Source organism: Prionailurus viverrinus, chromosome F2, assembly GCF_022837055.1.
Source record: "Prionailurus viverrinus isolate Anna chromosome F2, UM_Priviv_1.0, whole genome shotgun sequence".
Taxonomy (NCBI): domain Eukaryota; kingdom Metazoa; phylum Chordata; class Mammalia; order Carnivora; family Felidae; genus Prionailurus; species Prionailurus viverrinus.
Window position 1 is genome coordinate 6214502 of NC_062578.1, and position 19692 is coordinate 6234193.

The window sequence follows — 19692 nt, forward strand, 5'->3', positions numbered from 1 at the left end:
CATGTCATGGCACGGATTGAAATGTAAGTGAATGATGTTTCCATTTCATTTTGAACATTATGCTGATGCCTCCCTCCTGGCTCTGCATCTCCACTGAGAAGACTTTTTAGCTGAGTTTACTTTGTGTGTGTGTGTGTGTGTATACATATACATATATACACGTATATATATACATACATATATATACATACATATATATACATACATACATATGTATATATGTACACATATGTATACCTACATATGTATCTACATATATATACATATATATGTAGATATATACATATACATATGCATATACATCTACATATATATGTATATATCTACATATATATACCTACATATATATATATACATATACATATATATATACACATATATACATATACACACATATATATATATGTATGTTATTTATCACTGTGTAGGGCTCCCTAGTGTGGATGGAATGCTTTGTTTATCCATTCGAGGGACATTTTGTTTGCTTCCAGTGGTTTGGCTATTACACACTACCCTGCAGTGAACATTTGTGCCCAGCGTTTTGTGGGATTTTAAGTTTAAATTCTCTGGGATAAATAAATGTCCAGGAACCTGACCGCTAGCTTGTAGGGTTTATGTTCAGCTAGCAAACTGTCTTACCAGAGTGGCTGTGCTATTTACATTCCCACCAGCAATGCATGAGAGAGCTGCCTCTTTCCAACATTTTATCTTTTCACTGTTTCAGTTCAACCAGCTCTTCTAACAGGCGGGGAGTGATTACTCAGTCAGTTGTCATTTGTATTTACCTCATGGCTAGTGATGTAGAACATTTTCTCATGTGTTTATGCCACCTGTATGTTATCTTTGCTGAAATGTTTCTTCATGTCTTTTGTCCATTTCCTATTTGGAAAATGTTTTCCTTATTGTTGTTACTTTTTGTTGCATTCTGAATTTTTTTATACTGTGCAGATACAAGTTGTTTGTCACATGTATGGTTTGCAAACATGTTCGCCTAGTGTAGAGCTTGTATTTTTATCCTATTAACAGGATATTTTTTTAATGTTTATTTATTTATTTTTTTTGAGAGAGACAGAGTGCAAGTGGGTGAGGGGCAGAGAGAGAGGGAGACACAGAATCTGAAGCAGGCTCCAGGCTCCGAGCTGTCAGCACAGAGCCTGACGCGGGGCTCGAACTCATGAACAAGGAGATCTTAACCTCAGTTAAAGTTGGACACTTAGTGGACTGAGCCACTCAGGCGCCCCCTACATTATTTTTAATATAATTTATATTATATTATAATAATTATAATTATATTTATTATATTTATTATTTATATAATTAATATAATTATAATGATTGTATTTATTATTCATATAATTATAATTATTATAATTATATATAATTATAATAATTATAATAATTATTTATATAATTAATATAATTATATGTTATATTAAGTTAGCTAACAAACAGGCTCTTTAGAAGAGCAAAATGTTTTAATCTTGATAAAGTCCAATTCACCATGTATTTCAGTTTCTCAATCTTGCTTTATTGCAATGTGTAAAAATGCACTAAGTTTAAGCCAATGGCTAAATATCCGTAATGCACTTTCTTACAGTTGTCTAGGGTAGAAATCCAACAAGGGCACCCGTGTGGTCACGTTCTGGGGAGACTCATCTTCTTGGCTTGCAGATGGCCATCTTCTGGCTTTGTGCTCACATGACCTCTCTCTGTATGTGTGCATCTTTCTGGCATCTCTCCTTGCATGCATGCTAACTTCATCATGACCTAACATAACCTCGTTATCTTCCAAGGCCCCACATGCAAGCTTATGGGGACAGAACTGGAAAATTGTGAATGGGGTGGGAGCATAGTGTAGTCCATGGCATGTTTCTTGGTGGGTTTCTTGAGGTTTCAACTCTTTGGGATTTACTCATTTTCTTAGATCATTAGGTTCACACATCTTTTGTCAAATTTGGGAGATCCGCCATGTTTTCCCGAAACAATTTTTTGATTTTTCTCTTGAAATATATTTTTAGTCCCCACTTTTTTATATTTTCCCTTTCTGAGATTCCTGTGACATAAATATTAGGTTTTATTCTTTGTGTTGTGTGTGTGTGTGTGTGTGTGTGTGTGTTTTAAAAATTGTAGTCATTATACTTTTCAGTTGTAGTTGTTGATTATGTACTTCTTTACACCTTTCTTCCTTTCCTGAGACTTATTCTCATTTGTTTCAAACACATTTGTAATTGCTTGCTAGAGCATTTTTTTAACGATGTCTCCTTTCACATCCATTGGGAATCCTAACTCCTAGGTCATCATTGGCTTTGGGGGTCTGTGAATCGTGTGACATATTCAAGATGACATTTCTCTGGGCTTTTACTTGGTGAGTGTTCTTAATTATTCATCTTTCATATTTGGGCTGTGTCATAAGACTCTGGATGTTCTTAAATCTGGTGTGTTAGCAAGTGGTGGGTCAATAAGACTGTGACTAGCAAATGCAGCCCCAGTTCTGTGCCCAAACCAGAAGCAGCACAGTGAGCCCTGGCCAGACACAGCTGGGAAGATACAGGGCAACCTGTGTGGAAAGTCACATCATCATGGCGTTCTTCTCTCCAGGCAACAATGAGTGCACAGGGTAGCTAAAACACATCGTTTGCCAAATGTATTTCCAAAGATGGAAGGATAAGTACTTGTAAAGACCACAAGTCTGGTTGAGAGTGGGAATTATCGAGGAAATGTGTGTTCTGTGTGTTGAGGGCATTTGAGAAGTTTAGTTTATTCTAGTGGAAGTAGGTAATGATGGGTTTTAATTGATGTTGGGCTTGCTCAAAGCTTACATCAAATTGGCTATTCTTACTGGTGTCTTTAGCCTAAATATCATCCCCCCCAAGACCTGCCAAAGGGAGCCAGGTCAGATAGAAGAGTGAGCCCTGAACTGGTGTGCTGACTTGTGTGAGACATGACACATCCACCCTAGCCACACTTCCCGAATGCCTGCTTGGGAATGACCTTTGCCTCATGCCCACCACCACAGTGGAGTCACAGAGGAACGTGCTGGTGGTCAGCTCATCTGGCAACCTCAAGGCCAGTCCCTCCCTCTCTCTGCATAAACTTGGGACAGGAGTGGGGTCCTCTGACATTCACCTTGGCACTCCATAGGAGATGTGGAACACTCACTATTAATTACAGGACCTGGGGTCTCATGTTCTTCCTTCAGGCATACACCCAAGGCCATTTCCATCCCTAGTCCAGCCTTTTCTGGGGAGCATGCCACATGTGCTTGTTTCCTGACAGGTTAGTTCTTCCTCTCTTTAGGCAAAACCAGCATCTTCACTTAACACTGGAGAACACAGCGACACAGAATGGCTGGAGTAAGTTGACTTTTCAGATCACCCCAATTAGACAGGATGAGGGGAATATCCTTGTACCTCTCAATGTATGGATCAGTCATTTCAACCCAAATATGTCCCTACCAGAACACTTTCCCAATATTCCATCAGTCTGGCCCCAAAGACGGGGGAGCCCATTCATTATGGGCTAAGTAAAACATATCATTGGGAAGTTTCTTTGTTTTCGTTTTTTTGGTTTTTTTTCCAAAATTAACCCTGACCCTTTCCTGCAAGGAGTGGTTTTCCTGAAATGGAAGTGATGTCTATAACCACTTCTCAAAGCCAGACACTTCAGCTCCACATGGGAATCCTGAAGATGAGTTCAGCTTGTTCGTGCTGTGGGCCCCTCAGTGTGGCAGGAGTGGGAGGACCAGACTGCAGGGTGGAGGACTGGAGGGGCTGGGACAGGTACAGTTGAGTGATGCCCCTGATAGACTCACCAGAAACAGGGTTGTGAGGGTGTCACAGGACAGTGAAGCTGAAGGTGGACCATGGGTGCACTTGTAGAAACCTTTGTAGACATCTTCTTTCTGCTCTGAAAATGGAGAATGCACTGGGGAGTTCTACAAATCCATAGAGATGTTCGCACCAACTTCCCTTCAGCAAATGGCTCACAAACTGTGAGATCATGACCTGAAGCCAAAGTCAGACACTTAACCGACAGAGCCACCCAGGCGCCCCTAAAATGTAAACATCATTAATCACAATCCACTGTGATTTATTTTAGGAATGCATGGGTGGTTCACAATTCACAGGTAAAACAATTTTATAAATCATATTTAAAAAGATGAAGGGTAAAAACCATACGATCATCTCTACAGATGCGGCAAAGCGTTTGACAAGATACATCATCTGTTCATTTTAACAACTCAACAAAGTGGGTTTAGAAAGTATATACCTCAACATGAAAACGGCCATATATAAAAATAAAACATGCTAACATACTCAATGGTGACAAAGTGAAAACCTTTCCTCTATGATCAGGAAGGAAGTACAAATATCTACTTTTACCACCTTTGTTCAACATAATACAAAAAGTGGTAAACAGAGCAATAGGACAAGAAAAAAGAAAAAAAAGTCATCCAACATGGTAAGGGAGAATGAAAACTTACTCTTTGCAGATGATATGACACTATATAAAAAACCTTAATGAATCCACCAAGAAACCATTGGAATTGAAAATTAATTCAATAAAGTTATACATATTTATGTATATCCATATCCATAATCTGAGACATCCAAATCCAAAAGATATAGAGAAGCCCCATCAAATTCAACAAAACAAGCCAAAATCAAATACATACTGTAATAAAATTTGTAAGATATAGAGATAATATAAACATCCTGAAAGTATAAGAAAAAAGAAGTCCAACCTATAAGGAAAGACAAATGATGTAACAGCAGACTTCCCCCACCGAAACCAGGCCAGCAGAAGGGAGTGGCATGATATATTCAACACACTAAATGGGAAAAATGTGTAGCTGAGAATACTCTATACATGAAGGCTGTCATTCAGAATAGCAGAGATAAATAGTTTCCCTGACAAACAATACTATATTGGCTCATGACCATTAAACCAGACCTTCAAGAAATAGTAAAAGGGAATTCTTCGAGTGAGAAAGACAAAAACAACAAAGACTAGAAGGAAAAAGAGAAAATCTCCATAAGCAATGACAAAACAAACATGGCAGTAAATTAATAACTGTCAATAGTCACTCTGAATATAGACTACATGCTCCAGTCAAGAGACATAGGATGTCAGAATGCATAAGAAAAACACCACCCATCAATATGCTGCCTTTAAGAGAATCATTTTATACCTAAAGACACCTGCACATTGGAAGTGAAGGGATGGAGAGATATTTATCATGAAAATGGATGTCAAAAGAAAGCCAGAGGAGCAATACTTATATTAGAGAAACTAGATTTTAAACCAAAGGCTAACAAGAGATGAATAAGGTCTCTCTATCATAATAAAGAGGTCTAATTAACAAAAAGATCTACCAATTGTAAATATTTATGCCCAAATTGGAACACTCAAATACACAGAACAATAACAAATACAAAGGAACTCATTAATAGTATTTTACAATTACAGCTGTGGACAAATAATCTAAGCAGAAATCAACAAGGTAATAATGGCTATGAAAGACACACCTGGACCAGATGGATTTAGCTGATATATTCAGAACTATCCATATTAAAGAAGCAGACTACACATTCTTTTCAACTGCACATGGGACATTCTCCAGGGAGGATCACATACTAGGTCACAAATAAGGTCTCAATAAGTACAAAAAGATTTAAATAATACCATGATTATTTTCTAACCACCATGCTATGAAACTGGAAGTCAGCCACAATTTTTTTTTTTGAAAAACCACAAATACGTGAATGTTAAACAACATACTGCTAAAGAATAAATGGGCCAAATAAGAAATTTAAAAACATAATGAAAAATATATGGAAACAAATAATAATGAGAACACAGCAGTCTAAAACCTTTGGGGGGCGTCTGGGTGGCTCAGTCGGTTGAGCGTCCGACTTCGGCTCAGATCATGATCTCACAGTTCATGGGTGTGAGCCCCTCATCAGGCTCTGTGCTGACCTTTTGCTCAGAGCCTGGAGGCTGCTTCAGATTCTATGTCTCCCTCTCTGTCCCTCCCCCACTCACTCCTGTCTCTCTCTCAAAAGTAAATACACATTAAAATTTTTTTAAAAAAGAATGAATGGTGAGTGATTTTAGCATCTTTCCATGTGTCTGTTAGCTATCTCTATCTTCTTCAGAAAATGGCTATTCCTGCCTTGTGACCATTTTTAAGTTGATTATTTGTTTTTTTGGTGTTCGTTTTTATAAGTTTTTTTTAATCCATTTTGGATACTAACCCTTTATCAGGTATGATGTTGGCAATGACTTCTCCCATTCTGAAGGTTGCCTTCTAGTTTTGTTGATAATTTAGTTCACTGTGCAGAAACATTTTATCTAGATGAATTCCCGATACTCTATTTTTCTTTTATTTCCCTACCACAAGAGACATGTCTATTAAGAAGTTGCTTCCAGAGGGGAAGATGGAGGTGTAGGAGGACACTGGCCTCACCGCGTCCTACTGATCGCTTAGATTCCACCGATATCTGACTAAATAACCCACAAAACTGCCAGAATACTAGCAGATCGGACTCTCCGGAGGCAAGCATAGACAAGAGGCTCACAGAAGAGGGTAGGAAGGGCGGAGAGGTGGTGCGCACTACACAGATTGGCGGTAGGGAGCCAGGGCAGTGGAGGGGCAGCCTGCCCTGCAAGGCAGAGCCCTCGAATTCTGGCTTGCAAAAGTGGAGAGGCTGGACTCTGTGAGTTCTGACAGCCAGTGGGACTTAACATCTGGAATGTTAAGTCAACAGCTCTGCTCTCAGAGAGCAGGGAGGGTGAGAGGACTCCAGGAGGGAGAGTTGTTGAGCCCAGGAAGATAGAGCTCAGCTCAGCAGGGAACAAAGGCACTGGCAAGTGCAATTTCCCTCTCCCATCCCCCAGCTGAAATTCCAAAGGGAACCAGTTTCTATCACCGAACTTGCTTGCACTCCCCAAATGCCCAATGTTGTGCTTCTGTGGACCCATCTCTCTGACTGGCCTGTCTCCCTCATGGTGCTGTAGGGCCCTCCTGCAGGGGACCACCAATGGCAAAGCTAGCTAAGCCTGCCCTTCCAGCCCCTGTGCACCTTGCAGATCCACCCCTTCTAATGCCCCCTTGGCCAGTTCCCATCGAAGCAGCAGCACAAGACTGGCAGTGTGGAAGTAGCCCAGACAAGGGCCACACCACCCCAGTGAGTCCTGCCCCTGGGAGAGGGGAACATAAGGTACACACCAGTCTGACTGTGGCCCCAGCTTTGGGCTGGGGGCAGACATCGTGTCTGACTGCAGCCCCGCCCACTAACACAAGTTACTCCAGACAGCACAGGGGAAGTGGCTGCAGTTTGGAGTCACCTCAGGGACTACCCAAAATGATGAAACAGAAGAATTCTCCTCAAAAGAAACTCCAGGAAGTAGCGTCAGGTAATGAATTGATCAAAAACAATTTAAGCAATATAACAGAAAAACAATTTAGAATAATAGTCATAAAATTAATCACTGAGCTTGAAAAAAGCAGAGAGGAAAGCAGAGAATCTAATGCTACAGAGATCAAGGGACAAAGAAATAGTCATAAGGAGCTAAACAATGCTATAAATGAAGTGCAAAATAAAATGGAGGTGGCCATAGCACAGATTGAAGAGGCAGAGGGACAATAGGTGAATTAGAAGGTATAATTATGGAAAAAGAGGAAGCTGAGAAAAAGACAGATAAAAAAAAATCCAGGAATATGAGGGGAGAATTAGAGCACTAAGTGATGCAATCAAATGGAACAATATCCGTATCATAAGAATTCCAGAAGAAGAAGAAGAGAGAGTTCTCATAGCTGAGAACTTCCCTGATCTGGAGAAGGAAAAAGGCATTGAAATCCAAGAGGCACAGAGAACTCCCTTCAGGGGTAACTTGAATCGATCTTCTGCACGATATATCACAGAGAAACTGGCAAAACACAAGGATAAAGAGAAAATTCTGAAAGCAGCTAGGGATAAACAGGCTCTAACTTACAAAGATAGACCTATAAGTGTAGTGGCAGACCTATCTACTGAAACTTAGCAGGCCAGAAAGGAATAGCAGGAAATCTTCAATGTGATGAAGAGAAAAAATATGCAGCCAAGAGTCCCTTATCTCTCAAGTCTGTCATTCAGAATAGAAGGAAAGATAAAGGTTTTACCAAACCAACAAAAACTGAAAGAATTCATCAACAGTAAACCAGCCCTACAAGACATCCTAAGGGGATTCTGTGAGTGAAATGTTGCAAGGAACGCAAAGTACCAGAGACATCACTGCAAGCATAAAACCTACAGACATCACAATGACTCTAAACCCATATCTTTCTATAATAACACTAAATGTAAATGGACTAAATGCTCCAACCAAAAGACATAGGATATCAGAATGGATTAAAACAACAACAACAACAACAACAAAAACAAGACCCATATATTTTCAGTCTACATGAGACTCATTTTAGACCTGAGGACACTTCAGATTGAAAGTGAGGGGATGGAGAACTATCTATCATGCTACTGGAAGTCAAAAGAAAGCTGGAGTAGCCATACTTGCATTAGACAAACTAGACTTTAAATTAAAGGCTGTAACAAGAGATGAAGAAAGGCATTATATAATAATTACAGGGTCTATCCATCAGGAAGAGGTAACAGTTATAAATGTCTATGCACCAAATACGGGAGCCCCCAAATATATAAAACAATCAATCACAAACTAAGCAACCTTATTGATAAGAATGTGGTAATTGCAGGGGACTTTAATACTCCACTTACAACAATGGATAGATCATCTAGACACAGGATCAATAAAGAAAGAAGGGCCCTGAATGATACACTGGATCAGATGGACTTGACAGATATATTTAGAACTCTGCATCCCAAAGCAACAGAAGATACTTTCTTCTCAAGTGCACATGGAACATTCTCCAAGATAGTTCACATACTGGGTCACAAAACAGCCCTTAATCAGTCTAAAAGAATTGAGATCATACCATGCACACTTTCAGACCACAATGCGATGAAACTTGAAATCAACCACAGGAAAAAGTCTGGAAAACCTCCAAAAGCATGGAGGTTAAAGAACACCCTACTAAAGAATGAATGGGTCAACCAGGCAATTAGAGAAGAAATTAAAAAATACATGGAAACAAATGAAAATGAAAATACAACAATCCAAGTGCTTTGGGATGCAGCGAAGGCAGTCCTGAGAGGAAAATACATTGCAATCCAGGCCTACCTCAAGAAACAAGAAAAATCCCAAATACAAAATCTAACAGCACACCTAAAGGAAATAGAAGCAGAGCAGCAAAGACACCCCAAACCCAGCAGAAGAAGAGAAGTAAGAAAGATCAGAGCAGAAATAAATAATATAGAATCAAAAAAGTGTAGAGCAGATCAATGAAACCAAGAGTCAGTTTTTTAAAAAAAAATAAACAAAATTGATAAACCTCTAGCCAGGCTTCTCAAAAAGAAAAGGGAGATGACCCAAATAGATAAAATCATGAATGAAAATGGAATGATTACAACCAATCCCTCAGAAATACAAGCAATTCTCAGGGAATACTATGAAAAATTATATGACAACAAACTGGACAACCTGGAAGAAATGGACAAATTCCTAAACACCCACGCACTTCCAAAACTCAAACAGGAAGAAATAGAAAACTTGAACAGACCCATAACCAGTGAAGAAATTGAATCAGTTATCAAAAATCTCCCAACAAATAAGAGTCCAGGACCAGATGGCTTCCCAGGGGAATTCTACCAGACATTTAAAGTAGAGATAATACCTATCCTTCTCAAGCTGCTGCAAAAAGTAGAAATGGAAGGAAAGCTTCCAGACTCATTCTACGAAGCCAGCATTACTTTGATTCCTAAACCAGACAGACACCCAGCAATAAAAGAGAACTACAGGCCAATATCCCTGATGAATATGGATGCAAAAATTCTCAATAAGATACTAGCAAATCGAATTCAACAGCATATAAAAAGAATCATTCACCATGATCAAGTGGGATTCATTCCTGGGCTGCAGGGCTGGTTCAACATTCGCAAATCAATCAATGTGATACATCACATTAATAAAAAAAAGAAAAGGACCACATGATTCTGTCAACTGATGCAGAAAGAGCATTTGACAAAATTCAGTATTCTTTCTGAATAAAAATCCTTGAGACAGTCGGGATAGAAGGAACATACTTAAACATCATAAAAGCCATTTATGAAAATCCCACAGCCAATATCATCTTCAATGGGGAAAAACTGAGAGGTTTCCCCTGAAATAAGAAACACAACAGGGATGTACACTCTCACCACTGTTGTTTAACAGAGTGCTGGAAGAGTGCAATCAGACAACAAAATGAAATCAAAGGCATCAAAATTGGCAAAGATGAAGTCAAGCTTTCACTTTTCGCAGATGACATGATATTATACATGGAAAACCCGAAAGACTCCACCAAAAGTCTGCTAGAACGGATACGTGAATTCAGCAAAGTTGCACGATACAAAGTTAGTGTACAGAAATCAGTTGCATTCTTATACACTAATAATGAAGCAACAGAAAGACAAATAAAGAAACTGATCCCGTTCACAATTACACCAAGAATCATAAAATACCTAGAAATATACTTAACCGAAGATGTAAAAGATCTGTACAATGAAAACCATAGAAAGCTTATGAAGGAAATTGAAGAAGATACAAAGAAGTGGAAAAACATTCAGTGCTCATGGATTGGTAGAATAAATATTGTTAAACTGTCAATACTACGCAAAGCTATCTACACATTCCATGCAATCCCAATCAAAATTGCACCAGCATTCTTCTCGAAGCTAGAACAAGTAATCCTACAATTTGTATGGAACCACAAAAGACCTGAATTGCCAAAGTAATACTGAAGAAGAAGACCAAACCAGGAGGCATCACAATCCCAGACTTTAGCCTCTACTACAAAGCTGTCATCATCAAGACAGCATGGTATTGGCACAAAAACAGACACATAGACCAATGGAATAGAATAGAGACCCCAAAATTAGACCCACAAACGTATGGCCAACTAATCTTTAACAAAGCAGGAAAGAATACCCAATAGCAAAAAGACAGTTTCTTTAACAAATGGTGCTGGGAGAACTGGACAGCAACATGCAAAAGAATGAAACTAGACCACTTTCTTACACCATTCACAAAAATAAACCCAAAATGTAAAAAAGGACCTGAATGTGAGACAGGAAACCATCAAAACCCTAGAGGAGAAAGCAGGAAAAAAACCTCACTGACTTCAGCCGCAGCAATTTCTTACTTGACACATCCCCAAAGGCAAGGGAATTAAAAGCAAAAATGAACTATTGGGACCTCATGAAGATAAAAAGCTTCTGCACAGCAAAGGAAACAACCAACAAAACTTACCAAAGGAATGGGAAAAAATATTTGCAAATGACATACCAGACAAAGGGACAGTATCCAAAATCTATAAAGAGCTCACCAAATTCCACACTGAAAAACAAAAAATCCAGTGAAGAAATGGGCAGAAAACATGAATAAACACTTCTCTAAAGAAGACATCCAGATGGCCAACAGGCACATGAAAAAACGCTCAATGTCACTCCTCATCAGGGAAATACAAATCAAAACCACACTCAGATATCACCTCACGCCAGTCAGAGTGGCCAAAATGAACAAATCAGGAGACTATAGATGCTGGAGAGGATGTGGAGAAATGGGAACCCTCTTGCACTGTTGGTGAGAATGCAAACTGGTGCAGCCACTCTGGAAAACAGTGTGGAGGTTCCTCAACGCATAGGGGTACTTGTACCCCAATGTTTATAGCAGCACTTTCAACAATAGCCAAATTATGGAAAGAACCTAAATGTCCATTCACTGATGAATGGATAAAGAAATTGTGGTTTATATACACAATGGAATATTACGTGGCAATGAGAAAGAATGAAATCTGGCCTTTTGTAGCAACATGGATGGAACTGGAATGTTATGCTAAGTGAAATAAGCCATACAGAGAAAGACAGATTCCATATGTTTTCACTCTTAAGTGGATCCTGAGAAACTTAACAGAACACCATGGGGGAGGGGAAGGAAATAAAAAGTTAGGGAGGGAGAGAGCCAAGCCATAAGAGACTCTTTGAAACTGAGAGTAAACTGAGGGTTGATGGGGAGTGGGAGGGTGGGTGATGGGAATTGAGGAGGGCACCCCTTAGGAGGAGCACTGGGGTTGTATGGAAACCAATTTGACAATAAATTTCATATTTTAAAAAATGAGAATGTTGCCTTGGAGGTGAGTCTTTAGAGAAGACAGGGTGGAAACTCCACCCCAGGCAGATGTGGTCAGGAAGGCAGTGTTCCTCTCCTCCAGCTCCCAGTTCAGGGATATGACATCTCACTGGCAGGGGCAGGCCATCACCATATTTCATCTCCTCCAACTCAGCTTTTTAATTTAGTTATAACATTTTTTTGAATTTAGTTTTGTGAGACAGAGAAAGAGAACAAGAGAGAGACAGACAGAGAGAGAGAGAGAGAGAGAGAGAGAGAGACAGAGCATGAGCAGGGGAGGGGCAGAAAGAGAGGGAGACACAGAACATGAAGCAGGTTCCAGGCTCTGAGCTCTGAGCTGTCAGTGCAGAGCCCGACATGGGGCTCGGACCCACAGACCACGAGATGATGACCCGAGCTGAAGTCGAACACTTAACTCACTGAGCCACCCAGGCACCCCCAATTCTGTGCTTTAGTGGCTAAATTCCTGCTGAGTATGGCTTCCACCTAGTCCCTACTCAAAAAGTGAAGGCTCTAACCCAGGTGTGGCAGGTTGAGACTACTGGGACCACATCTGCCTAGCCCCAGCTCCTTCATAGGGCCCATCACCTGTGCCAGAGGTTCAGAGATTTGGGGCAGGGGGAGAAGATTTCTGTAAGAACAGAGAGCTCCTAAAAGGCACTGACTTTATTTGAAACTCTGGTGAAGTTCAATTTTAAGGGCCCTCTCAAACACAACAGAGACCTTGAGGATGAGCATTTAAGAGAAGGCTGATAGCTCTATGACAGCATTCGGGTAAACCACAGGTCAGTTTACTAGAGAGAACCACGGGAGAGCCCTCTGGGTAGAAACAAACCTCAAAGGCTGGCCTCAGAAACTACTCCTGCAAAGGGGTCCGAATTTACTTGGAACCTATCGTAAAGTAATTGATGTCCCAGGGCATTGTTGGAAACGTAGAGCAACCAGACTTCAGTTAGCTGATCTGAACGGCCAAGTATGACCAAGTATGACCAAAAGGACAGATAGCAACGGACAGACCAGGGAAAAAGAGACCGATAGAGAGCCCTGCTGAAACTGCTATCATCCCCCGCTCAAGGCTGTGCTCCCTGACGATTCACATCACTGACTACACACCACAGGGAAAATAGACTTCACTCAAATAGCCTGGCCAAGTCATGAAATACATAAACAAGCAAAAAAATGAAAATGAACATTGGAAAGGGAAGAAGAGGGTCAGTACCCAGCACTGGTACAATATATTACCTAAACTGTCCAGCTTTTAGCAAAGCTATGATGCAAGCAAAGAAATAGTAAAGTATAACCCATCACAGGAAAGAAAAAAATAAGCAGGCAATATAAGCTAAGCGGGCCCAGATGTCATACTCAACAAAGAGGTCAAAGCAGCCATTATATAGATATAGATATAGATATAGATATAGATATAGATATAGATATATAGATATATGTTCAAAGAACTAAAAGAAACTATGCATAAAGACCACACTTGTCTCATCAAGTAGACAATATCAATAACAAAATTTTTAAGAACCAGGGAGAAATTCTGGAATGAAAAAGTACAGTAAATGAATTAAAAAAAATCAGTAGAGTGGCTCAACAGTAGGTTTAAACTGGCAGAAGAATCAGTGAACTTTAAGATAGTTAGACATTAAGTAATCTAAAAACAGAAAAATAATTTCTTTAAATGAAAAGAGCCTCAGAAAGGAGTGGGTTACCATGAAAGACACCAACATACACATAGAGTTCCAGAAAGAGAGGAAAACAGAAAGGAGCAGAGAAGACTTTTAGAATATCTAACGGCTAAAAAGTTCCCAAATTTGATGAAAACCATTAGTCTAAACATCCATGAAGCTCAATGAATTCCCTGTAAAAGAACCATAAGGAGATCCACTCTCAAACACGTTTTAGTAAAAATGGTGAAAAACAAATCCAAACGAAAATTTTGGAAGCAGCAAGTGAAAAATGACGAATTGTATATAAAGGAACCCCAATAAGATTAACAGAAACATCTGATTGCTCATCAGAAACAATAGAGCCTAAAAGGTAGTGGGATGATGTATTCCAAATACTGAGAGATAACAAAACTGTCAACCAAGAATCTTATATTTAGCCAAGTTGTCTTTCAAAAAATAAAAGCAAAACATAAAGGCATTTCCAGATAAACAACAACTTAGATAATTTGTTGCTAACAGACCCACCTTATGACCAATACTGAAGGAAGTTCTGAAGCTGGAAGCAAGTGACTCAGACAGTGACTTAAATTCATCAGAGAGCGCCAGGAAAGGTAATTATATAATTATAAAAGACAGCTTAAAATGCATGGTGTCTTTCTTTCCTTAACCAATTTAAAAAGCAATTGTATAAGAACAATGTGTACATAAGTGTATTGTTGGATTTACAACAGATATAAATGAAATATATTTGAAAATAATCAGAAAGGAGGTAGGCGGGAGCAAAACCGAAAAGGAGTAAGGAAGTGATACCAGAGTAATTCAACAACAGGAACAAATGAAAAGAACCAGTAATCTCAATAAGGATAAGATAGCAAACTATGTAATTATATATTTACTCCCCTTTCTTTTTAACTTCTCTCATAGACATAAAATCATATAGAGTTATAGCAATGTACTATTGCGATTGTAACATATATCAACGTGATGGGTGCACAAAAATATGTGATACAACAGCACAGAGGTCCTAAAGCTATGGAGGAATAGTATTTGTATATTTTCCTGGAAATACATTATCATAAAACTGAAGTATTTTCTGATAACTGAAGAATCCTAGAGAAACCACTAGGAAAATACCTAAAAATTCTATTGTGAAAAAAATCATTAAAAGAATTAAAATGTTTCACTAGAAAATATTCAGTAATGTATAGAAAGCCATAAAAGAGAAACAGAAACAAAAGACAGGAGACACAGAAAGTAAAAATAAATGGCAGACATAAATCCACTATGTCAATAATCACAGTACATGTGAGTGGCTTAAACAATCCAGTCAGAAATTCAGAGACTCTCACACCAGATTAAAACAAGATCCACATATATGCTCTCCAAGGAGACATCATATAAATATGTTGCAAGTAAAGGATTGAAAACAATACATCATGCAGACAAAATCCACATGAAAGCTAGAGTAGTTATGCTCATATCAGACGAAGCAAACATGAAGACAAAAACTATTATAGAAATACATGGGGGCATTTATAATAATGAAAATATTAATTAAAAAGTTCTCTTTCAATGCTTGCCTTTAAATGGCAAAAAATAGAAATGAATTAAACTTTCAACTCGAAAAGTTACCACAAAAGCACATAGGAGAACACAGAAGGAAATAAAAACGATAAATGCGGAAAAAATAGGACAGAATAGCAATGGGATGGGTAAAGTAATTTGAGAGCTATTTTGTTGGGTTTTGCATTTTGAGAGGAGTACAGGGATAAACAAGAACTTTTCACAAATTTAATCAATTTTAACAGAGCAAGAAAAATGAAAAGTATAGCCAAGTATTATAGCAATCAAAGGGAGAATCAAAAAAGGAACCAATTATAAGAAATTATTGATACAACTCTATGCCAATGTATTTTAAATGTACGCAACAAGGGACAACATTTCCAATAAACTAGACCACTAACCACAGAAGAAACTAAATAAGCAACTTTATGTAATACCTCCATACATGCTCTAAGCCTAGAATGTTCTACAGTCTCTTAAATATAATGATCCCAAGTTATGTAATTTATTCCAGAACACGTATAAACACACAAAAAAGAGTGGGAAAAAATTGGGCAAAGATTTGAAAGCAAGAACCCTTCCAGGTCTGGGTCTCTCCCACCCTGGGAGAGGGCCACCTCCCCACCAGGCTGGCCACCCCCACTGGATCGCTGGGCCTCTGATCACTCTTTCCCACTGGATCACATCATGCAGCAAGCCCTGTTCTGACCAAATGCATCTCTGACTTCCTGGAGCCCTGGTGCCCCCACATGCCCCAGTCCACACCCCTTACCAGATCCAAGGAGGATGTTGACTACGCCCTTGGCCATGTCAGCCTTCAAGGTCAAATCTGTAAACTTCAAGGCTGTGAGTGGAGTCACCTGGGAAGGCAGAGAAGACTGGGTCAGGAAGGACCGGAAAGTGGGGTTCTGCCTTCCTCTCCCAGCAGCCAAGGTAGCAAGCAGGGAGAAGCAGTCATGGCAAGAGGACCCTCCAGGGAAAGCCCCATCCTAGCGGGTACTACCAACCCAGGCAGCTTCCCCACAGCTCCAGTGGAAAGTGGGAGTAAGGCCTGCTCCCTCCTGTGTCTTCTGGTGCCTTCTCCTGGCAGGCTCCAGCCTTGTAGCCAGGCCTGGCCCCTTCCTGAATGTTCGTACCTTCTTCGTTCAGGGCGTGGAGCGATCCAGGACTGCCCGGAAGCACCTCAGTGCCAGGCAGTGCCCAGTGCTCCCTGGTGGGTGTGAGGTTCTAATTACCACCTCGTGGCTGGAGGCCGTTGCCCCCCCCAGCCCTGTGAGCAGTGGCTCCTCTTCTAACCCAGGTGATCTTCCTTCTAAAGGTTGGGTTGTGCCCCGCCCACCACGTGGTCTTAGGCTGAGCCACAAAATCTGTGGGGTGCTGGCCCTGGGAGGGCACAGGCCTGCTACCGGGACTTCTAGGGACAATTCCTGCATCTGTGCACAGCAAACCCCAATAACGCGAGAGGTTACGGGTTGCTGCCATGCTCAAATAAGCGAATGTACGCAAATTTTTAATTTTCGTATAATTTGTTATGCACTAAAATGCTGCCACAGGGTGAATACCGTAAATGCTAGCTGTCGCTATTGCAGGATTTTAAATTGTAACTTTCTTGGAGCCAAGTTGCCCCAGAGCAGCCAGGAGACCTCCTGGGCACGCTGTCCAGAGCCACATGATGGAGCATCTTGCCTTCAGCCCCTAACACCCCTGGGGGCAGGCAGGGGACAGGCTGTTACATTCAGTATATAGGTGAAGAAACTGAGGCTCGTGCAGGGGGTGTCCTCATCCCCAGGGGACCCTGCTCAGGCCCTTCCAGCCTGCCTGAGTGACCCTGACATCTACCTGTGCAGCTTCTGTGTGAGGGGCTGGGCGGGGGGTGGGGTTGGATGCAGGTGCACAAATCCCACAACTCCTTGCTCCCTCCAGGACTTTCAGGCGCTGAAGCCAAATAAGGCACCAAAGCTTTCTCAGAGTATCCCTGGACAAGGGATACCAAACAGGGTTTCGGCTCCCCCAAATCCAGAGGGCTGGTGTCTGTGGGAGAATCCCTAACTCTGCTCACCAAGTAGCTGCAGGTACACACACAGCTAACCTGACTCAGCCACCCCATGGTCGAATGAATTGACCCCTGCTGCGTGCTGCCCCCTGCCTCTGTGAGCGGAGCCCATGGAAGGCCAGCCCTCATCAGCAGTACCCTTCCTCCCTTGAGGAGGTGCCAGTCCTGGGTGGGCAGAGGGCCCAACGGGGCACCTGTCTCCTCCTCTACTGTCCATAGGCCCCACCTGGAACACGCCCAGACCCACCCCGGCAGGCTTGATCGCCACTGTGTTCCCAGCAGCCAGGCAGGCGGCCGTCTTCCAGGAGAGCATCATCAGGGGGTAGTTCCAGGGGATGGCGATACCACAGACCCTGTGGCACAAAGAAGCGGCCTCTCCACTCAGCCTGGGTGCCACACTGCATCTGCCAGCTGCTTCCTCTCCCCAAGCCTGACCCCTTTTCCACTCCAAGCATCTTGATATGGTGCCCAAGGTCCCCCTGAGAGAGCTCACCCCTGGCCTTCCAGTCCCTGATGGGGCAGTATGTCCAGCGTGGCAACAGCCCCTCTTCCTGGCAGGGCACAATGCCAGGGAACGTGGTTTCTCATCGGAACTGTCAGACCTGCCTAAGGGCAGTCCAGTAGGGCAGGACACCAGGCAGTGAGGGGTTGACAGCAGGCAGGGCCAGGGAGAAGGCCAGGGATCACCCAGGTGGGCAGAGAGAACATGGGAGAGAGTTGGAAATGGGTGGGCCAGGAGGAAGTCGGCGAGGGTCTTCTTGAGTGAGAGGCCAGGGTGTAGTCCCATGGAGAAAAGGAAGCCGTCAGCTGGGGAGGCCTAACAAGGCTTGTCTGCTTTGCCTTAAGAGACGGTACCCAGCATCTCTGTGCCCCCTTGGTCCCAGAGAAAGCCTCTGGGTGAGCAGTGTCTCCATCAAAGGGAAGCCCCTCATGATCCCGGGGGGGCCTAATGGTGACACATGTGGTCCCAGCAGGCATGAGGCCCCGCTTTCCCCTGACTCCTGTAAAACCCAGGGCACTGTCTTCGTCCGTGTCAGACAATTAGTGAGCCGGTCCACACAGAGCTGCTCAGGCTGCCTAACTTGTTTTCTTCATCATATTCATGATCATCATCACCACAGAATGTTTCCCTAAAAAGGACTTAGCTGAACCCAGGAAGGGGGAAGAGCGTGTGTGAAGGCTGAGGTCAGGACAATCTGGGGCCCAGCACACCATCCTGGGAACAACAGGGTGCACTTAGGGGTTTGGAGAGCCACTTCCCACCCCCACGTACACCCAGCAGACCCAACAGGACGAGAAGGCGGAGGGAGCACGGTGAGTGTGTCCAGGGAAGAGGGTGAGGTCATCAGGGTTGTGGGGGCCCCAAAGGAGAAAAGACGTCATGAAGTCCCACTGTCATAGCTGAACTGTACTCCCCAAAATTCAGTTGAAATCCTAACTCCAGAACACCCTTATTTGGAAATTGGGCCATCCCAGATGTACTTAGGTAAGACGAGGTCATACTGAAATAGGGTGTGCACCTAGCCCAATAGGACTGATGTCCTTCAAAAAACAGAGCCATGTGAACAGACAGACATGCACAAGGAGGACGCCAAGTGAACATGAGGGCAGAGATTGGGGAACACCCAAGATGGCCGGTAAGCCACCAGAAGCTGGGGGAGACGCCTGGAACAGATTCTCCCTCATACCCTCAGAAGAAACCCACACTCTGACACCTGAATCTGGAACTTCCAGCCCCGGAATGCTGAGGCAACAGATGTATGCTGCTTGAATCTCTTAGTTTCAGTACTTTGTTATGGCAGCTCTACCAGACACATAAACCCGCCCATATAGGGACCACTTTCCCAGTCCCCCAACTCCCTGGGAGGCTCTGCATCAGTGTCCTCCTCAGTCTGATGGGGACAGACTCCTCGGGAGGCATCTGCAGGAGCAGTGACCATGCAGATTCCTGTGACTGGCAGCCAGGTGGCCCCTGGTCCCCCTGCCCAGCCCTCCTCAAGGTCTGCGCCCGAGGAAGGGGCTCCAAGCACATGGGCTATGCAGGGCTCTCGCTCTACACTCTGACGTCTTGGCAGGGTTGTTCCTTGTTGTGGGGGCCTGTCCCGGGCCTACGTATTGTGTCCT